General features: G+C 48.0%; 1 protein-coding gene across 6 annotated transcripts in view; it reads left to right on the top strand.

The window, feature by feature from the left end:
- Positions 1-21,842, top strand: part of LOC105104496 (plasma membrane calcium-transporting ATPase 4) — a 94,466-nt gene that overhangs the window by 524 nt on the left and 72,100 nt on the right. The gene's annotated exons all lie outside the window — the stretch shown is intronic.

Below are 21,842 nucleotides of genomic sequence, written 5' to 3'. Positions count from 1 at the left end.
GTTTCGGCGGGTGGTGTGTGCACGCGTGTATGTGTGCGTGTGCACAGATTTGTTAAAGACTGTTTTCTCAGTTCTGAGAAACCGTATAGTCAAACAAGTGATTTATTTTTTTCCCCCCTAGTTTTTGTCATTCCTGGGCTGTGGTGGTAGGGAAGTGGAGGGACTGTATTTTTCATACCCAAACTGAGCTTTTGGAAAAAGGATTTATTTTCCCCATCCGTTCCTGCCCTCCCCCTCCCCCTTGGCTTGGTAATGAGACGCAGAATGGAAAACTGTTGCAAAAATATTTTCCGCGTCTGTTCCCTTTCTTGAAAGCCCCAAAGAGAGATGGAAAAAAAAAAAACTGAGTAGGAAATCTTCAACAGGAAGGAGGAGCCGCAGTGGGGACCGAGAGAGGGGCTCAGTGGGGGGTGGGTGGAGGTAGGAGCTCGGAGAAGTTGGTGGGGGTTGAGGAAGGGGAGTGCACAAGTTAAATTTCTTTTGATAGAGAAACCTCAGCAGATTCTCTCTGCCGCTTGCAGAACGTCCTCAGACTTTCACGTCTATAATTAGCTGTGGAAAAAGCTGGGAGTTCCCTCCAAAGGCTGTTGTTTGAGTGTGTGTGGAGCGTCAAGAACCAACTGTACGAGTGTCTCTGAGGGCACCGCCCCATACATCGCTGGTCCCAAAGAGGAGAAAGGGAAGGGGTGAAGTTGGAAAGTTTGCAGTGTTAAGGCTGGTGACTGTGGGGCTGGTGAGTGTTTGGCGGTTGGAGGTTGGCCATAGGCATCCTCGGGAGGGTCCCTGAGTGTCTTGGGCCACCGAGCTGTCTTGCTGAAGAGCTAGAAATTAAGGCTGGGATTGTCCCTTTTGCTCTTCCTTCACACACACACTCACTCAAATACTTGGCTCGCTCTTGGGGTGGAGGAGGCCGGCTGGCATCCTCCCCAGGCGAGTCCAGCCTCACACACTCCTCCATCTCACTGAAGGACCCATCGCTTCTCTCTTGCTGGGTGTGGAGGATGCGGGAGGGGCCAGCCACATCCTGGGAGAGAGTGGGTACTCTGCTGGCCAGAGGCACCACCCTCCTGAGCATTCCTGCTGGACTTACAATAACTTGCAGACAGATATTGGCGCCAGCCAGCCTGGTGGGGGGCTCTCTGCCGAAGAAATAGGCGGGCACTTGACTGACACCTCTGGGGGAGGGGAAGTAAAAATCCCTCTCAACCTCGCCACCTCCTCCACTGGGTGCGGTGTCTGTCGGGAAGTCTTAAGATCCTCTCCTCCCACCTTGAGCCTCTCCCCAGAGCTGCCCCTTCTTGCCCTTCCTATTTGGAGCCCTCCCCCCCAAGTCGCCCTCAGCTCCAGGCCCTCTGTCTCACAAGGAAGGAAGGGAAGAGCCCTGGGTCATCCTAGGGTGGGGCAGGCCACAGAGAGGGGCCAGGGGTCAGGAGGGACTGAGTGGGGGAAGGTTAAGGAGGAGGAGGGCAGGAAGAGATGGTGGCCCTAATGGCTAGTGAGCTGGGTTCCCTCCATGGTTGGCTAGGGGTAGTGCCCTGGAGAGCTGGCTTTGGGAGAACGGTGCAGGGTACTTAGGGAGGTGGGTCCCATACCTGAAGCTGGGGAGGTTGGGGCTGGTGTGGAGGAAGCACCTGCCCTCTGCCCGAGCTCGTTTGGTTGGAGGAGTGGTAAAGGCAAGTGGTTAGAAACTGGAAAGAAGGAAGCAGAAGATTTGGAGGAGAGCAGAAATGGGGGCCGGGGAAGCAACAGGAACCCATTTTCATTCTGAGGTGTTGGATGATTGATCTGCCTGAACTCCAAGGCCAGACAGCTCCTTTCTCCCTGTATTGTGCCCGGGAAGGAAGTGAAGCTTTACCCAGTGGGCAGGGGACCCAAGACAGGATCCATGCCCTTGTCAGGAGAAAGGCAGGGAGGCGAATCCATTTCTTGGCTCCTGCTCCGGGAGCCCCATCCTCCCTGCCACCATCTTGCAGAGGTGCAGCCCCGAAATCACACCTCTCCCCCACCTCCCGCGCCCTCCCATTTGGGGGGCCCATAATCCCGCCATCCCTGCCGCTGGCCCTCCCATTTTCAGTGCTCTTCCTAGGGCAGATTCTGGTAGGTTCGGGAGAGCTTCTCCCCGAGGACCAGGTCCCAATTTAGCGCGCTCCGAGGCGCCTGCTTCCGTGGCCTTGAGTCGCGTTGGGGGCGGCCGGGGGGAATCTCCTCGCAGCTGCCGCCCGGCCGGCGCTGCAGCAAACCCGTGGCCGCGTGCGCTCGGCGGGGCCCCCTCCCCTCGGCGGGGCCGCGTGCGCTCGGCGGGGCCCCCTCCCCTCGGCGGCCCCGCGGCCCCGCCCGGGCGCAGCCCTCGCGCAGCTTTGCTCCACCCTCCGGCTCTGCCCGAACCCGAGTACTCGGGGCACCGGGCGCTCGGAGCTGCAGCGGAGCTTTCCTGCCTCCGGGGGACCGTGCTGAGTGAGCCTCAGTCCCTTCCACTTCCAGTTACCATCCCCGTGTCCCTGGCTGGATTCAAGGTCAAGTCCAAGGAGCCCAATGCCGGGGACGATATAAAGCGCTTAGTCCATGTTTGTTGGAAGAAGGCGGTGGCATCAGGGAGGAGCCTGAGAGTCAACATCTGGGCATCCGCCTCATCCCGGGCTGATTCCGACCTTGCCCTGTGGTCTTCGGTTTCCCCCTAGCACAGTGAAAGCCCTCCCACAGTGATGGTGGGAGGGAGTGGCTGAGTCAGATTTGTTAGACTTCTGTTGTCTTTGGTGACAGAAGAAAGTCAAAATGGGAGGGCCCAGTTAGAGGGCAGAAGTGCAGCAATTAGAGTTTGCCCGAGGCGTGAGACCTGGAAGGGGCGGGGTCGTGTGGGGGAGGGGCGGAGGTCCCTGGGCGAGGATTTCGGGGAACCGTATTCTTCCCCGGTCTCACGGACTGCAGCGTTTTGAGAAAAAAGAGAGGTCCTGGGCTGCTCAGCCAGCGCTGACCTAGCTACCACCTGTCAGGAATTCGAGTATTTTGCAAGAAATTGCCTTTTACTTAAGAATTTAGCTTCTTTCAGTAACCCCCATGGGCCTCTTTCTCTTTTTTTCTGTTCCCCTGGCCTTGGACCCAGAACACAGAGACACTTACCCGCGAGGGCATTCCGGATCCACCAGGTCTTGGAGGGAGGAAGGGAGGATGTTCGTTCTCGGTCCCAGGACCTTAAGAAGTATGCTTTGCTGTAACTGACCCGGGTGTTTGATCTGACCTTGAAGAGAAAAGTCCTACCCTGGGCCTCACTGCCTTCCATGGAAGGATGAAATTCTTCCTGCCTTCTGACCTCTTTCCCACAGCCTACCCCCAGACAGGGCTCCCCTCCCAGCCAGTTCCCTGCTCCTCAGACGTGCACTGACTCCTGTCAGGGTGGGCAGGGGTGAGAGAGAGGGGGGGATGAGAAAGGTAAGGCCTCTGGGTCACAGGGAAGCAGAGCCCCTGGGCCAAGTCAACTGGGATGACATCCTTTCCCCACTCATGTCTCCACGTTATAGAATGCGTCATAGGAATAAAGCAGGCCCTGGGGTCGGAGTCCAAAAGGCTGATGTGGGATGTTTTGTACTTGGCTTCCTCTCCCAGCTTGTCTCTTTGTCTCCTCTTTCCCTTGTATGAGCCATTCTTGTTCCGCTGACTTATTTCCTCTTCACATGTTAAAACAGAAATGACAGGGGACTTCTGCTTCCACCTTAAGCCAGTCCTCTGTTCAGCCAACGAAAAGAAAAAAAAAAGTGGATTGAGGAGGGAAACCAGGCAGGATCTACTTGGAACCAGAGCCAAGGGCTCCCAGTCTGGGGAGGAGCTGGTGGAGGCAATTTGCACTGGGGGGAGGGAGGTCGTAGAGAGGCCAAAGCAGAGAAAAGGGAGGTAAGAATATGGGTGTCAAGGGGCGAGGGTCCCCTCCTCTCTTCTGCCTCTCCCCCACTCTTGTTCTTTCCTGGCTGCAACTTTCAGCCTCATCGCTTCTCTCTGCCCTGGTTTCCCGAGTTAAGTATAGAAATCTCTGGGATAATTCAGGGAAATGGACTGGAATGGAATCAGTGAGACCCCTCTGCTTGCCTTCCTGCCAGATCACTAGGGCAGAGGGAGCTTGGGGTAGTGTGTTTATTGGTGGGGAGGTTAAGGACTGTCAGGTAGGCTTGGGGACACTCTCAGCTCAGAACACCTCCTAGCAAGATCCACGGGGGTTGCAAAATCAATTCCAGAAGCGCAAACCAGTGCAACCCCCATGGAGGGGAAGTTAACGATATCTAACAAAACAACATATGCATTTACCTAACAGTTTTATTTCTAGGAGGTATCCAGAAAATGTGCACAAGGTGATTCTTTAAGGTGTATTTGTAATAAGAAAGGAAATCATTGGAAACTATCACTGCCCGTCCTTAGCAGACCAGTTGAATGAGCGGCAGCACATCCACACAGTGGGATACTATGCAGCCTAAACAAATGAGTAGGAGCCTTATGAACTGATATGACATGATTTCTAGGATATGTTATTAAGTAAAAAAAAAAAAAAGCAAGAAGCAAAAGAGTGCATATAGTATGCCACCTTTGGGTTAAGAAAACAGGAGAAATAAGTTTTTTGTGTGTGCAAATTTACTTATACGTACGTATATACACAGGAAGGATAAAGTAGAAATTAATTAAAATGATTACCTATAGAAGGTGGGCAGAAGCAGGGTAAGGACATAGAGGTGGGCGTGCAGGTTTACTGATTATACCTTTTCAGACTGTTTTGATTTTTAAACCGAAATATTTTACATATTTACAACTTAAATTAGATCCAAAAGAAAGAAAAAAGCGAACTCTAAAAGCCAACCATTACAGAAACAATGAACCTAACTGAATATCGATTATATTACAAAGAAAAGAATTAATTCAAGTATTTCTTGAGTTTAACGCCCTGACTCTATATCCTTAGTGGAATCTATGTTCTAAGGATTAAAAGAATTGCAAAAAAAATCTTGAACTTTATTTTTTAGATGTGTTACTGATTATGGTATTGGTGTCATAAAATGGAAACTTCTGCTGATTGTAGAATAGATCAAAGGAATGACTATGCTGGTATTTTTGGAAATCAGGGTTTCACTATGGAAGACCAGAGACAAAAATGTGGAATGGGGGAAGGTGAGGCAGAACCCTGTGGTTCTTTATCCATCGAGGTCTAGAAGCGTCTAGAAGCAGCACTATACAGTAGCACTGATTGCACTTAGTGCCTGGATTTTTATTTCGAAGGACCACGTCTCACTAAAAGGAAAGTGCTCCTTGGAGAAATGGCTGATTCCAAGTGTGGGGCTAGGAAACTGCAAGTGAGTCATATCATTGCAGAAAGCTGGAACATGCTCTTTGACAAAAGGACATAGGAGTTGGCTTAAAGGAGCCACTGGACAAATTTGGGACACACTGAACATCACAAAGAATTAATAATAACAGATTGTAAGACACTGAATCAAAGGTTCCGTGAATCCATGCTGACAGATAAAAGGGAACAGGGAGGAGCAGGGAGACAATACCCTTAACAGATAGATGCCAGCTAACGAAGTGTAGAAGTGATGACAAGTGATGACAGAACTTTTAATTTACCAGCTTGCAGCCCTAATGTAAGAGCTGATTCAGGCTGGACTTACTGCTAATGGAAACTAAGACCAGTGGGTGGAAGTTTGGTCTCCATGTGCCATCTCGTGATTACGTACACCTTACAAAAGGAAAGACCTGTTTTTACGATGAGACGAGTCAGCTCAGACCAAGTAACCAAGTAGCCAAACATAGTAGTAATGGGACCACCTGGCACTAGTTCTTCCTGATGTGCGGTGAGGGTTCAACCATCTCACCTGTATTCATGTCAAAAATGTTGATCATGAATCCAGTCACGAGGAGACAGAAGACAAATCCAGAATGAGAGCCATTCTACATGGCAACTGACTGAGACTTTAAAACAGTGAATGTCATTTAAAAAACATTAAAACTGTGTGTTTGAAGAGAAGGACAGGGAGGCAGAAACCAGTCTAGATTTAAAGAAACTAAAGAGACATTATAGCCAAATGCCATGCATAAACCTTAATTGGATCGTGGGTCCAAAAAAAGAAGAGAAAAAAGACTATAAAAGACATCTTGGGACAACTGGGGAAGGTTTAATATTGATATTAGATGACGTATAGTTATTGTTAACTTTGAAAGGTGTGCTAATGGTCATGATAAAGGTTTTGTAAGAGAATGTCTTTATTTAGCAAAAGTATTTAGGGGCATAGTGTCTGCAAGTGATTTTCAAATGGTTCAGGAAAAAAAATGTGAGCGTATATATACATTAAGGGGGCATACAAAATGCTGACAGGTGGTGAATTGAAGTGAAGGGTCTGGAGTTGCTTTTTCTACTCTTTTTTTCAAACTTTCAAATTTGAAATTATCCCGAATACTGTGTTGGGGAAAGGAACCCGTGCCGGGAAGGGTTCCTAGACTCCTCTCACTCATCCCCCTGACCCCTGACCCACAGGGACGCCTTTTCTCAGTTCCCCTACAGCTCACTCCCTGGGAGACTTCGTTCTCACTTCACTGCCATCAACCCCCAGCTTTTCCTTGTGGGTGGGAGCAGCTGGGGCACGATGGGTGGGCCAGCCAGGCCAGGAGCAACAGGTGGAAGCAGGCCTTTCCCCACCATGCTGTGGGCCTAGGGACAGAGGGTGGCCAGGATCACCCTCCTACCTTTGGAGGAGGGTCCCAGACGGTAAGAGGAGGAATCCATCAATAGTCCAGAAGTTGTTTCTGACCACCTTTCACATCCCTTCTTTTTTTAAAAAATATTTTATTTATTTAGTATTGTATTATTTTATATATTTTTTGGCAGGGGGGTAGATAATTAGGTTTATTTATTTATTTGTTTTATTGAAGTATAGTCAGTTTACAATGTTGTGTCAATTTCTGGGGTACAGCACAATGCTTCAGTCATATAGGAACATACATATATTCATTTTCATATTCTTTTTCACCGTAAGTTACTACAAGATGTTGAATACAGTTCCCTGTGCTGTACAGTAGAAACTTCTTGTTTATTATATGTATATTAGTATTTGCAAATCTCAAACTCCCAGTTTATCCCTTCCCACTCATTTCCTTCCCTGGTAACTGTAAGTTTGTTTTCTATGTCTGTGAGTCTGTTTCTGTTTTGCAAATAGTTCATTTGTCTTTTTTTTTTTTTTAGGTTCCACATATGAGTGATCTCATATGGTAGTTGTCTTTCTCTTTCTGGCTTTCTTCACTTACAATGACATTCTCCAGGTCCATCCATGTTGCTGCAAATGGCATTATTTCATTCTTTTTTATGGCTGAGTAGAATTCTATTGTATAAATAGACCAGTCATCTGTTGATAGACATTTAGATTGTTTCCATGTCTTGGCTATTGTTATTTATTTATTTTTTAATGGAGGTACTGGGGATTGAACCAGGATCTTGTGCATGCTAAATGCTCTGCCCGCTTCACATCCCTTCTGGATGCTGTAATTAGGAGATTCCAAGAGAACCTGGCTGTGCCAGGCTTGAGCCTTCATGTGTGGGCTAAGCAAGGAGCAAGGCCTTCTAAGCCCTCCCTTGCTGGAGACTGCATAGTGGCTGTACTGTCAGGGACCCCAATCACCATGCTGTCCACCGCTGCCTTCAGCCTGGTCCTAGCTCTGGAGAGAGATCAGATTTCCAGGGCTGCTCGCCTGTCTCTCTCTCTCTCTTTTCTCCCTGGAAACCCGGGGCTAGGCCCTGTGTAACTCAGGGCTCTTGTCATGTAGGAGAGGGCTATTGATCCATTAGTCAATTCCCCTTCTATCTTGCTTAGGGAGCCTGAAAGAGTGGGAGCCTGGAAGTTGGAAGGGGGCAGACAGGGCGGAGTTTGTGCTTGAGCACTGCCAGGCCTGCCAGAGGAACACGGGACTGAGAGTCAGAAAACTGGTGATCTGGGCTCCTGACTGCTGTGTGACCTTGACCGAGGCAGGTGATGTCTCTGGGCCTTCGTCTCCCCCACTGTAAAATGAAACCAAGCTTGGGCAAACAGGTATCTCTGGTTCAAGACTCCTTTACTACAAAAGAGAAAAACTCTCAATGCCCAAACCAAACTCTTGTTTACCATGGAATGTCATGGAGCACAATGTAACAGCCTGTAGCTAAGTTCCATCCCCCTTCCCAGGATGACCAGAAGTAAGGAGACCCAAAAGGATCTGCCTGGTGGACAGCCATACCCTCAAGGTTTGGGAGTAGAACAGATTCTTAGATTCCCCATCTCCACCTGTCTGAAAGTTCAGTTAAGTACCCGCTCAACACAGTCCAAGGCCACAATTCTGCTGTGTCCTAAGCCAGAAACTAAGAAAGATTGGCTCGAGATACAGAAATCTAAGGCTTCAGGGAATTTACTGTCTCCTAGGGAACTTGGTCCTCCAAAGAGTCATCAGGTCCGACAGTACGAAATTGCCAATGTGCAACCGCTTTTGACCTATAAAAGGCAATTTCATGTGGTTCACTTTAACGTTAACATCATTAGACATTGGAAATCAGAAACTACACTCAGTGCTGTGGGATGGAGATGAGGTTTCCGTGTGAACAATGGATTGGGTGTAGAGAAATTTGGGTAAAGCCACCAGCTGCTAGGCTGGCCTGCCCTCCCTCTCAATCCAGACTTTTGGCCCCTTTGGCCGAGCCCTTGTCCAGACTCTGGTTGAGATTTCAGCGTTAGCCTTTCTGGTTACTGGCCGGGGCAGCAGCCCATGGGTAGAGAGGAGTGTTCTGTCCATTTATGGCCCACCATTTCTGTGCCCTGAATGCCCTGCTTCACATCTTGGGAGCTGAGGATGGAGGAAACGAAGAAGGAGAGAAACAGAAAATACCCACCCTATTCTTTCCCCCATCTAGTGGCAGAAAGAGCTGGGACACACACTTGAAGCCTCATCTGGCACAGGGACATACGACCTAGTGATGCTGGGAGCTGAAGGGGTGTTGGTAGGAATGTGGGGACCAGAATTTGACAGGCTCACCTGCAGATTATTCTTGGAGGTGGTGATTGCCAAACAGGATTTGAATGAGGAGAGAAACAGATTTGATGGCAGAGGGGCATTGGGAGGAAAGGCTGTGCTGCTGTTTCTGGCCTTGCAGAGGGTCAAAGGCTCAGGCAGGTGAGGAAGGCTGCCTGCCCCGCGCCCCCCCCGCCCCCTGCTGGAATGCCTCCAGCTTTTGAGCCAGCACCCGGGGCTCAAGCAGGATGGCATCTGGCCTCAGCAGCCGCAGGCTGCCTGCCTGCCTGCCTGCCTGCCTGCCTGCCTGCTCTCCTGGTGCTCATGGGCCGTTAGGGTGATTTTTTGATGTTTCCTCCCCACTGTCTGTACCACAGCCTTCTTTGTGGGGAGCACTCATAGGACACCTGTTAGAATGCTAGGATGGGCACAGCTAGCGTCCAAACTTCAGGGGCTTTCTGACCTTGGTACAGGGGATGTCGGTCACCAGGCTTTGGGCTGGTGGGAGGTAGCCAGAGCATTTGAGATGAATAGAGTTGGAGAAATGGTCCAGTTTCCCTTTATCACAAGTGAGAAAACTAAAACCTAGAGACTTGCCCAAGGACACCAGACTGGTTGGAGGCCGGGCAAGAGCTAGAGCCCAGTTCTCCCCACTCCGAGTCCGTGACGGGGCCCCTGACCCCCTCACTGCATCACTGTGTGACCCAGATCAATGCCAAACCTCCTCAGTACCCAAATTTCTCTACCCACGTGACAGGGAGACTTATTCCAGCCCCTCCAGGGATAATGTGCAGCAGGATGACCTCGTGTGCTAGAATCATTTTGGAAGAGAGAGGCTAGAAACCATAAAAGTGCTGTGCTGTGTTGCTATTGTTGCTGCTATGATTAACAATTAAGGTCATTAGTGCTAGAGAAAATGCAAAGGAGAAGCAGTCTTGGCACCACCCTCATCACTGTGTAGCTCCTAATGGACCTGGGTTTCTTCTCTTGGTCCTTCTCCCAGCCGCTCCCAGCCAGTTGGGCCTTGAGCTGGAAGAAGCAGGGTAATTGAGAGGGGAAGCAGGAGTCCTGGAAAGGGGAGGGCAGGGCCTTCCTCCTGCCTGGGTGCCCCTAACCCCGCCCTATCCCTGGTGTGTGGCCCGTCTGAAAGTCAGAGGGAGGAAGGAGGCAGGGCGCCTCTGCCCTTCATTCCTTCACCGGTGGCTGACTGACCCAGGTTGGTGGTGGAGATCTGGTTTGGGGACTGAGCATCAGCAGGGCTGGGCCACTGTAATGGGACAGTGCCCGTCGATTTTATTCCCAGAGCCAAGCTGTCATTCATCTGCTTGTTCATGTATTCATTTGTTCATTCAGCAGACCCAAAGTAAGCACAGACTGTGTGCCAGGCGCTGCGTAGGACTGGGGGAGAAGCGGTTACCTAGAAGGCAGGGAAGGTCTAAGAATCGCCTCCTTTCAGCTCAAGGACACGTGTCCTGAGCCTGGGTGCTCCCAGCAAGCCCTGATTGCAGCAGCTGTTACAGGGAACTTGCATTTGTGTCCTTGGAGAATACCATTAAGCCCTGCCCTCAGGAAGATAAGGCATAGATTCCAGACAGGATTAAGCTGGGAGGGGCCTTGGAGACCATTGCAGGGCAGCCCATGTGCAGCCAGTGAGACTGTGGCCTGATGGTGAAGGACTTGCCCTCGTCCTTTGCCAGAGGAAGCCTCCTCCCAGGCCAGGGCTTGGTGCTGAAGCTGGGTGGGTGTTCCTCCAGCCCAGTGTATCCCGTCCTTGGGCTGGCATCCCAGTGTTGTCCGACTTTGCAACCCCTTGCTTATGTTCTGGAGCCCCTGAATCTGATGGGGCAGAGACATTCTGTTGCCGGGAATTCTGTTGCAGAGGGCTCTGAATGGAACCTTGGAATGAAAAAATAAACTTCTGGAGAAATCCTCCAGTTTCCCCTCCAATCCTCATTTTAGCCCTTGCACCCTACTTTCCACAGACAGTGTGATATTGAAGGATAGAAGAGCGGATTTAGACTTGGTTGGTACACGTTGTATGCATCTTTATTGAGCCTCTGAGTTCCCATCTGTAAAGTGCCTTTCCTTATCTACCCTATGGAGTGTTGTGATGGACAAATGAGATATGGTAGATGAAAGCATTGCATAAACGCTGCCTTTCTTCTCGGTCTCCAGTTCGAGTTTCAGTCCCTTCTCTTTACTGCCCAGCCCTTTGACCCCACTTTCCAGCACATCCTTCTCTGTTCTCTCACTGTCCACTCCAGATCCTGCTCTGTGTCCTCTCCTTGCCTAGATCAAGACCTAACACAACACTTACTGCATCATAAATAATAAAAACAATAATGGAAATAGTCCAAGGTTACATTCATTAATTGCTCGGTATTCATCTTGGATTATCTCATTTAATATTCTCAGCAGACAATGAAGTCAATGCTAACATTATCTTCATTGTACAGATGAATAAAGATGTTCATAAAACATAAGGCTGAGGTCTAACCCTACTCTAGCCCGTTTTTGAATTTCCCCTTTCCGTTGCTGAATGACTGACTGGTTGACAAGAACATGGAAAGATCAACAGCATTTATTGAATGTCAACTAAATATCAGCCGCTTTCAAATTATGTCATAACCACCACCTTCTGAGACAGGTACTGGATTTGTCTTAGAGTTCGTCTGGTGGCAGAACAGAAATCAACTCAAAGAAGCAAAAGTAAAAAGGGGATTTATTAGAAGATTACAGAGAAATAACACATAATTTAGCATCGGGAGTGTCGCCCCGTGCAGACTGTGTCTTTCTCTGGGACTGTGAGCCCCCTCTTCTCTGCTCCCTTGTCCACGTGTGCAGCGCCCATTGTGGTTAACCAGGCAGCAGGCTCGGTCTGCACATCTGTGTGACCTTCCTGCCTAGCTCTCCAAAGTAAATTCACTCAGTTCCTCAGTCCAAATAGCAAGAGCGGCTGCTTTCCAGCTTGGGTCCGATGTCCACCCCTGCTTGAGGGGAGTGTGGATTAATTAAACATACCCACCCAGGCCTGTCCCTTCAACAGGGGCTACAGGTGTGCACAGGTGTTTCTGGAGGGGACACCCGTGACTTTGGGTGGATGCAAACCCGAGTATGCTTTTTACTGCACCAGCCTTGCCCTCAGGACATTGTGAAGATGATGCCCTGTTTGCAGCCCCTAAATAAGACAGCATGAAAAGAATATGAGAACGAATATATACGTGTATACGCATGACTGGGACATTATGCTGTACACCAGAAATTGACACATTGTAACTGACTATACTTCAATTTCAATGGAAAAAAAAAAGAGCTGGGAGTTATCCCAGAATCTGTACATTCAGCTGGGCCTGGAAAAATAAGAATACCATTTTGAGCCCTGCTATATGCCAGGCCTTTTTTTGTACATTACCTTTCATCCTTAACAATGTCTCTCCAACAGTCATTGACTCCAATTTACAGATAAGAAAGCTAATCAGTGGGCTAAGTAGCTTGCCTAGAGGTCCTCCTGCTGGTTAGGGTTGGGCCCATACTTGACCCCGGCCTGTCTGACAGCAAGGCCTTTCTGTTAACCAACACTCACCAAATGAAGACTATTTTACATTGATTCTGCTGGAATGTATATTCCATGAGGGCAAGGTTCCAAGTCTTTTTGTTCACTGGTACATCAGAAGCACCTGGAATGGTACATGGCACATAGTGAGTGCTCAGTAAAAAATCATTGAGTAGATATTGTTTTTTGTTTGTTTGTTTGTTTTGTTTTTTCTTTTTTTAATGGAGGCACTGAGGATTGCACCCAGGACCCCTTGCATGCTAAGCATGTGCTCTACCACTGAGCTACACCCCCCCGCCTTAGATTTTGTTTTATCATCTTCTGTACTCTTGGCTTTCCACAGTCAGAGAAAAAATGGTAATATTCTAACTGTTGGAGAATAGGCCACTGGAATAACTGGGGGAACCCTCTAGGTGTACCTCTGATCCCCACTCACCTCCCACAGCCTACTTTGATGGGAGACATTCAGAACAACCCCTCAACACGGAAGAGTCTAAAGGAAAGTATGGCTCTAGCTGTATTTCTTGTCTTGTACACCTGACCTCAGACAGGTGAAGGGAGCAGGTGAAAGGAGATTTCTGAAATACTGGAAAATCTACCTGCTAGAACAGGAAATAGGATGCCAAGGTCCTCTATCCCTAGAGAAAAGAACGCTAATTTCCATTGGATTTTCAGCCCCAGGGCTCAGAGTTTACCAAATCCTGAATCTTTTCCCATGCCTTTCTCTATAGCAGTGCCCTGTGTATTCAATCACCCAGACAGCCTTCTCAATCCCAGATTTGGGAGAGTCAAATGGAACTGGGTTCCAGTCTGCCTTGCCAGCCATGGGACCATGGACAAATTCTCCATGTGACCAGACTCAATTTTCTCTGAAAATGGGTATAATACATTAATAAAGAGTGATATGTGTTCTGAGGGCCTGGCTTATAATAGGTGTTAATTGAATTTATTTTTATTTTTATTTTTTTTATTTTTTTAACATTTTTTATTGATTTATAATCATTTTACAATGTATCAAATTCCAGTGTTCACAATTTTTCAGTCATTCATGGACATATACACACTCATTGTCACATTTTTTTCTCTGAGTTGTCATAACATTTTGTGTATATTTCCCTGTGCTATACAGTATAATCTTGTTTATCTATTCTACAATTTTGAAATCCCAGTCTATCCCTTCCCACCCTCCACCCCCCTTGGCAACCACAAGTCTGTATTCTCTGTCTATGAGTCTATTTCTGTCCTGTATTTACGCTTTGTTTTTGTTTGTTTGTTTTTGTTTTTTAGATTCCACATATGAGCAATCTCATATGGTATTTTTCTTTCTCTTTCTGGCTTACTTCACTTAGAATGACATTCTCCAGAAGCATCCATGTTGCTGCAAATGGCATTATGTTGTCGGTTTTTATGGCTGAGTAGTATTCCATTGTATAAATATACCACATCTTCTTTATCCAGTCACCTGTTGATGGACATTTAGGCTGTTCCCATGTTTTGGCTATTGTAAATAGTGCTGCTATGAACATTGGAGGTGTTAATTGAATTTTAATGTTTCCTCTCCCTTCCCTCCAGTTCTCCCTTCCTCCTCCATGGATCCCAGCATGAACCTACCTGTCTGCTCCACTCTCTGCTACCCTTTGGGCTCAGTACATTTATAAAAGGGTCATAGTCCATTGTCTCCCAGTAACTGAAAGGCCCAGAGGCCCTAGCTTCCTGCAACTCTCCACCAAAGGGCTGCGGGGGTTGACCAGGGATCCCCACTGTTTGCACATGGCAGGTTATACCCTCTTGGTGCCAGTTCCAAGACTGTGTTTGATATTTGCACAAGAGTCCTGGCAAAATAAGGCAATGGCAGGTGGAGAGCTGCAGTCACCTCACCTTGTTTCATCCTGCCCTGCAATCCTCCCCCGGGAGATAGATGCTGTAAGAGCCAAATGCTGGGAAATCTCTTGCTGATGCAGGGAGCCAGACCAGGTGACGATGCTCTACTTGCTTGCAGAAGCTGACGCCCAAGGATGTTGTTGCTATTTGGTCACCAGATCATCTACCAGCTGCCACTGGAAGTGAGCAGGCTACTTGATAAACAGGCAGGAGAGTCTTAGTCTGGGGTCTTCTCCTCTCTGCCCTCTACACACCCGCACAGAACCATTAGCTGCTATGAAGTGGCAGCTTGGCCAAGCTAATGCATGAACCAGAACTTGCACTCCCAGAGCTGGAAGGGGCCTGGCAGTGAGAGCCTGGGTTCTTGTTCCTGCTTCCTGTGGATGACTTAAGTGATCCCGGCTCTCTGAGATTCTCCAGCCCCCTCCCAGTTTCTCAGGGATGGCATCCAATGATGGGAGATGCTCTCAGAAGTGAGCACATGAGCATTAACTGAGTTCGTGGGGGCAGGCCTATAGCAATGTGGGTTAGTTGCCGGGATGCATCAGCTTGTCAGTGGGTCATGGCTATAGCATCAGCCCACCCCACACAGCCTGTGAGCTACTTGAAGGGAGGAGTGGTGCCTTAGTCATCTGTGTTTAGCACAGTCCGTGGTTCAGGGAATGATCATCAGTAGACATTGGATGGATGGATGAACAGCTGAATAAAGAAACAAGAATTTTAATTTATTTTCATATGGGGGAGTTAATTTGGTTTACTTATTTATTTTTAGAGGAGGTGCTGGCGATTGAACCCAGGACCTTGTGTATGTTAAGCATGTGCTCTACCGCTAAGCTATACCCTCCTCACCTAAAGAAACAGAACTTTTTAAAATTAGAGTCAAGATCCCAGCAAAGTTTACCTTCTTCCTCCTAGGGTCACCATCCCTGTTCAGCACTTCGTCACCTCATGCTGACTAGTGGCAAAGGCCTCCTAAGTGACAGGCAGGTGGTCTAGAGGAACGAGTTCTAGATTAGAAGTTGGGAGACTTGGGATTTTAAACCATTTAAGTTGCTGTATCACTTTGGAGAAATCACTAAATCTAGGCTTCCATTTGTTCATGTATAAAATGAATAGTTTGGCCTAAATATACTTCAGGGACATTTCAACTCCCAAATTCTCTGCCCCCTCCTACCTAAACAACCCTGCAGATTAATTATAGCTGGTTACCAAATTTTTAAAATAAGATTTCCCATAGAAGTCCAAGTTTTCTTGCTTCTCAAAAATCTGAAGCTCTGACAATACTGGCCTACCTTTTTGCCATGGTAACGGTTAGCAGGAGCTAAGTCACTGCTGCCCATTCAGACAAGTGTATGCTTTCCTCCTCCCCCTGCTGCCCAGTGCCCAGCCTGCTTCCACCATGCCTGTGCCTGCCTGGTCCAGGTAGGCATTTGAATTTGCACACCTAGAACAGGGAAGACAAAACCACTCTAAGGGTGGAGGGAAGGGGACCTACGATGGGGTAACAGCCCTCTCTTGTTCAGCTGGGCTTAAGTGGCAGAGACTTGGGGAGGGGGGATCTTCCTGGGAGGTTGGTGACGGGTGTGAAAAGAAATCGTGTGCCAGGAGACTTAGCTTAGGGACTTGGCCTCCAAGAATTGCTAGGCCCCGGAGTGAAGAGGTGGCTCCCCCTTCGTCTGTTTCCTTTTCCTTGGACCCGTGTCTGTTTCCTTTTCCTTGGACCCGTGCTGGGAGTTTGTGAGGTTCCCTGGGGCCACCTCTGTGTAGCTTTATGTGGCCACTGTGGAGGGGCGAGGGAGCCAGGGCAATGGTGACAATTCCCTTTTCACTCCTTTCTGTTGTCCAGCCTCTACTAGTGTTTTTGGCACCAAATAGGTCAGACCATTGGGATAAATACGACATGAGGCAATCCAGGATCCTAGCTATATTCAGATCGGCGAAGTGCACACTCCCCTGTTAACTTGCGCAGCGTATCTCGTGCACCTGTTGCTGTAAACAGCTGCACTGCAGGGCTCCCCGGGGCTGGCCGATCCCAAAGTCCCTTGTCTAACTGGGAGCTACCTCGTGCCCCAGTGTAAGTCAGAGCTGTTTCTCATTCAGCTCCTTAGTCTTCCTGCCTGGGCCCTAGGCAACTCCGCTGCTGTTACCCTAAACAGTGGAACATCCCCTACATACCCGCTCACAGAATCTTCTTTCCATAGTTTCTGGTTTGCATACTTTTCTTAAGGGATAAGTAAGATTTCCATCAGTCCAGCGATAACTGTTAACATTCTGGTGTATTCTCTTTTACTCTTTTATATATAGGTGAGTCCATACATTTTTATTTTATTTATGTATTTTTATACTTTTATTCACTTATTTTTATACTTTATTCTTGGGCTTTCTTTGAATTGTTGCAGAGTTCTTGGGAAGCCTCTAATTAGGAAGTTTTATTTTATTTTATTTTATTTATTACATTATTTACTTATTTGTTTATTTGTTTGTTTGTTTATTTATTTATTTATTTATTTATTTATTTATTTATTTATTTATTTATTTATTTAAATGGAGGTGCTGGGGATTGAACCCAGGACCTCATGCATGCTAAGCATGCACTCTACCACTGAACTATGCCTCCCCTAATCAGTCCGTACATTTTTTTTTAAACAAAATTGGGAATACGTTGAATATCAAATTTCTGATTCAAAAATTTTCCCTACCCAATACTATGTCATGAGCATTCTCCTACATCGTAAGGAATTGATCATATGTCAGTCACAAGGATGGTCGGTGGAATCCAGTAATAGCAGGCAGCCAGGGTGGGGAAAGGTTGGTGTGGTTTTTGAAAGGAAAAGAAAGATACCGATGCCTGCACCCTTTGCCTTGAAAGTTGAAAGTCTGGCGCCCACCTGGACGGGGCACAGGGTTCTGACCCCGGGATGAAGAGGTCAGAGGGGAGGAAGCTTGGAACCCTTGAGCTGCCTTCCAGGGTTCCTTCCCTCCCTCTGTGTGTCTGGACCCCACAAGAAGGTACAGGCCAACTTGTGTTTGAAGTGAGAGTTAGAAACGGTGGCAAGGTGGCTTTTACGGAGGCTCAGCTGAGGGCCAGGCTTTCTGGAAGAAGATGTGGAACCCCCTAAATCAAGCCTCCTACAAACCTGTGAGTGGCAGAGAGGCTGGCTCCTCTGCTGGGTCTCCCAGCCTCTGGTTGGGAAGAACCATGTGGCTTTCCTGCCTTCATTCTCTTAAATGTGAAAGAGGCTGAGCATATTTGTCTTGGGCTATATTTTTAAAGAAAAAACAAACAAACAAAAAAATCATCCAGGAATAGAACAGGGAGGGGCAGAGAGAAAGGAGTTAGGAGGAGCAAGAGGCTGGTACCACCCGGAAGAAAATTAGCAAATGTGGGGTGGGGACAAAGACAGGGTCTGGTGTATATGATGGAGACAGGGTGCCTGTGCTTTCAGTAGGCGACTCTACACTCCTTAGCAGTTAGGATGCTTTGGAATGACAGCCTGAGATGCCAGCCTCTTAGAGGTTGCACCAACCAGCTCTTATAAATCCGAGAGTGACAAAGAGTCTTGGTGACCTCCGTGACAGATATAAACTTGTCCAAAGAATGCTGGCTCATGTTCAGTGCAGACTTAAGGGCTGGGACGTGAAGTCTTGGTTCACCCGTGAGCTGCTACTACTTCCCTGTGTGACTCTGGGGAAGCTTTCCACCACTCTGCCTGTACTCTGCCCCTGGGCCACAGGGCGGTTTCAGCCCTGTACCTTCCTCATTCCTAGGCCATCTTAGGGAGATGCTTTGGGTTTCCATTATGAAGCTAGAGGAATCTTCATTATTCCAGTGGTTACTCCAGAACCTCCTGCCATAACACAGGAAGATAATAAACTGGGTGTTATCCTTGCATGTGTCACCTAACTGCTAAGCTTCAGCCTTTTTAGCCTCCTTAAAATATCAAGTAATATAATTCTGAGTGCCTTACAGGGTTATCACAAGAATCACATGAGATAATGGATGCGAAAGTGCATTGTACAACACAGAGTGCCTACAAACATATAGATTACAATTTATGAAGATTCTTGAATGGGGAAGCCTCTCCTCACTCATTTGAACCCTCTTTCTTGGGTAGGGTAGGTTCTCCATGCTGTAGGAGGAGGATGAATCCCAGCACCCGTGAATGACTTGCTTAAAGTGGATGAAAACGCTGGGACTCTTGAGGCGTTAGAAGAGCCCCCTTATAATTGAGTTCCACTCTTGATCATGCCACTAGCTAGCAGCGTGACCTTGAGCAAGTCCCTTTTCCTCTGAACCTCAGTTTCCTCATTTCTCCTTTGTTTGAGGATTGTTATTAGCTAATCTGGGGTGAGAGTGTGGAATCTAAATCGTTTTGAAAAGTTAAAGCACTGGACATGTGTGAAGATTAGAGCTCAGAGGTGCTCCAGTGGACCTTGAGATGAGCCAGTGTTTAAGACTAGAAGTCCTAGAATCCCATTATACCAGAACTAGAAGGGGCCGTAAGTCAACTCCCGCAATTTTACAGACCAGAAAAATTGAGTCCCAGGAATCCACATGGTCCCGCCTTGTACTCCGACCAGGTCACACTCCACTCTCTCCTCTAGGGCTCAGGTTCCCCACGTATGTAGGAGGGGGGGGGCCCAATTTACCTCTCCGGCATCCCAGCGCTGCTGAGTGAGGACTAATGAGATCATTCATTCTGTCTGCACTGTAATGTCCTGTGTTAAAGCCTCAGATTTGCCACAGCCTTCTCTTCCGCGGGGATGTAAAGTGTCTTTCATGCTTGACATCTCAGAAATCACCCCAGTTTTTGTCCGTGTCCTCTGACATGCACTCGCTGATAATCAACATTCAAGACGCGTGCGTGCCAGGCAAAGTGGGGAGCTGGGGCTGTGCCAGGGGCCACGGCGGCGCAGGGACGGGGCTCTCCGGAGGAAACTGCGGAGAAGCCGGCTGAGCCATGGAAACCACGGGGTGTAGCGCTCGGGGTGTTCGGGAGGCCAGGTGAAGGGCGGGGGTGAGAACTGGAAGGGTTCCCGCAGCCTCCCGGGGCTGAAGGGTGGAGATGCCTCCCCGGGGTGTGGCGCGGAGAGGACGAGGGTCCTAGGGGAGGAACGGGGGGGGGCTGCCTGGCCTGCCGGGCACTGATGAGTCACTGCCCGCCCCGTGAACAATCGCGGGCTGCAGGGTGGAGCCGCCCCCATCTTCTCCGGGCTTTGCTGCGGAGGAGCCAGACTTGGAAAAAAGGGCTGCGGCATTTATGGCCCCAGTGCTCTCAGGGCCCCGGGGGCCGGGGCCGGGCCGCGCTGGGAGCCGAGCTGCCCGGACGCGTCGGAACCTGGCCGGCCCCGGGCGAGGGCGAGGGCCAGGGCGAGGCGGGCGCGGAGCCGGGCAGCCCGCCTAGCGGAAGGGGAGGCCCGGGAGCCACGGAGAGCCGCCACCCCGGGGCCCCGCCCGCCCTCCCACGGGGCAGAGGCGGCGGGCAGCGGGGCGGGGGGCCATCGCCGGGGCCCTCGTGCCGGCTGGAGGCTCGGGCAGCTCAGCTCTGGCCTTCGGAGCCCAAAGCCTAGAGCTCCCTGTCTGAGTGGGGTTGGTGGCAGCAAGAGGAACCAGGAAGTCTCAGCGGAACGGGGTTAGGATTCTGTTCTCCCCGATTTGTTTTACTTTGGATCCAAGAGGAAACTGGCGCTTAGCCGTATGCCCCCAGGTGCTAACTGCGAGTCTCCCTTCCTTGAATGCATCTCCCTACCTTTCCCCACCCAAAGCGGGGGACAGGGTTGCTGCTGACTTCTCCCCCCGCCTTCCTTCTGTGCTGCTCTCCACTTCTGGCTCTCTGGTCCCTGGAGGAATAACGCAGATTGGCCCCTCTGCCCTGCTTCCCTTTACTCCCACCTCTACCTGCCCCGCCGCTCCAACCAGAAAATCAGAATGTCTAAGTTGGTTGTTGCGTTCTTATTAATATGGTCACATGCAGTGTATTGAGGACGTTGCTAAATGGCGATTTTCAACCATGAAATTGACAATAAGAGTTCTCATTTAAGAGTCTTGCTAACTTTTGGTGGATCCATGACTATCTTTGATCATGCAGATTGAAAAATGTTGCTGGCAGAAATAGTGGAAACCTGTTTTTCTTTCTTCTCTTCTTTTCTTTCTTCTCCTCTCTCTTATCTTTAGCTCTGTCTTTTTCTTTTATTTCTCAAGTGTACAAATTGGATGAATCAAAATCCATGGTTCATGATACATTTTCTTCACTGGTTTATGTGCCTCTCTCTTTTGCTACTTATTTATATAAGTTATTTATGTATTTTAATAGCCTGATGAAGACACCTGAACTCACCACTCAATCCAAAAAAGGAGATCACTACCATATTTTGCATCCACCTATAAGCCCTTTCTAGCCTGTCACCTCACCTTATCACCCATCCCAACCAGTATATGGAATTTTGTGTTTACCATTCTTTTGATAAACATATGGATGTCTAAACAAATATATTCTTTAATCTTGCTTTACACTCTTTGTTAAACATACATACTGTGTACAGCCTTCTGGGGCTTGCTTATTTTCATTCAATATTATAATACTAAGATTTATCCCTATTGAGTGTAGCTGTGGTTCGTTCATTTTTCACTGCTGTATAATGTTCCATTAGTGAAGATATCACTCTTTTTCACCATAATGAAGAGTATTGTCATAAACTTTCCTGTTCATGTTTCCTGTGCAAGTCTCTCCTAGATAAAAATCTCAGAAGGGAATTACTAGGTTTTGGCCTATGAATGTTCAATTTTACAATATAATGAAAGATTGTTTCCCAGTATGGTTGTAGTGGTTTTACCCCTACCAGTAAAGTGTAAGAGATGCTGTTGGTCCATGTCCTGTCAAATACCTGGTATCATCAGACTTTTAAATTTTTGCCAGCTGAATGATGTGAATAGTATCTCTTAATAGTCTTGATTTGCATTTCCTTGATTTGAACAGCAGAAATAACACTTCACAGATCAGATCCATAAAAATTGCAGACATTGGAGTTATTGAATGTAGACAAAATTTAAATATATTTTAATATATTAAAAGAAATAGTAGGATATTGAAAGAATGATGCAGGGATAGAAAACTCAGTTAACCAGGTAGATATCCAAAGAGAGCTTCTGAAAATGAAAAAAATACAATGAAGGAGGTGGGGATGGGTAGTGCTCAGTGGTAGAGCACATGCTTAGCATGCAAAAGGTCCTGACTTCAATTCCTGGTACATCCATTAAAAAAAAATACAATAAAGGAAATTAAAATTTCAATGAATAGGTTAAAACAGTATCTTGCGGCTGAAGATAAAAGTAATAAGTTGTAAAATATTTCTGAGAAAATTATATAGAAGATGGAAGAGATGAAAATGGAAAGTGTGGAAGAGG

This window comes from Camelus dromedarius, chromosome 21 (genome assembly GCF_036321535.1).
Source record: "Camelus dromedarius isolate mCamDro1 chromosome 21, mCamDro1.pat, whole genome shotgun sequence".
Classification (NCBI taxonomy): Eukaryota; Metazoa; Chordata; class Mammalia; order Artiodactyla; family Camelidae; genus Camelus; species Camelus dromedarius.
Note: the sequence above shows the minus strand (reverse complement) of the source record. Positions and strands in the feature narration are given on the sequence as shown.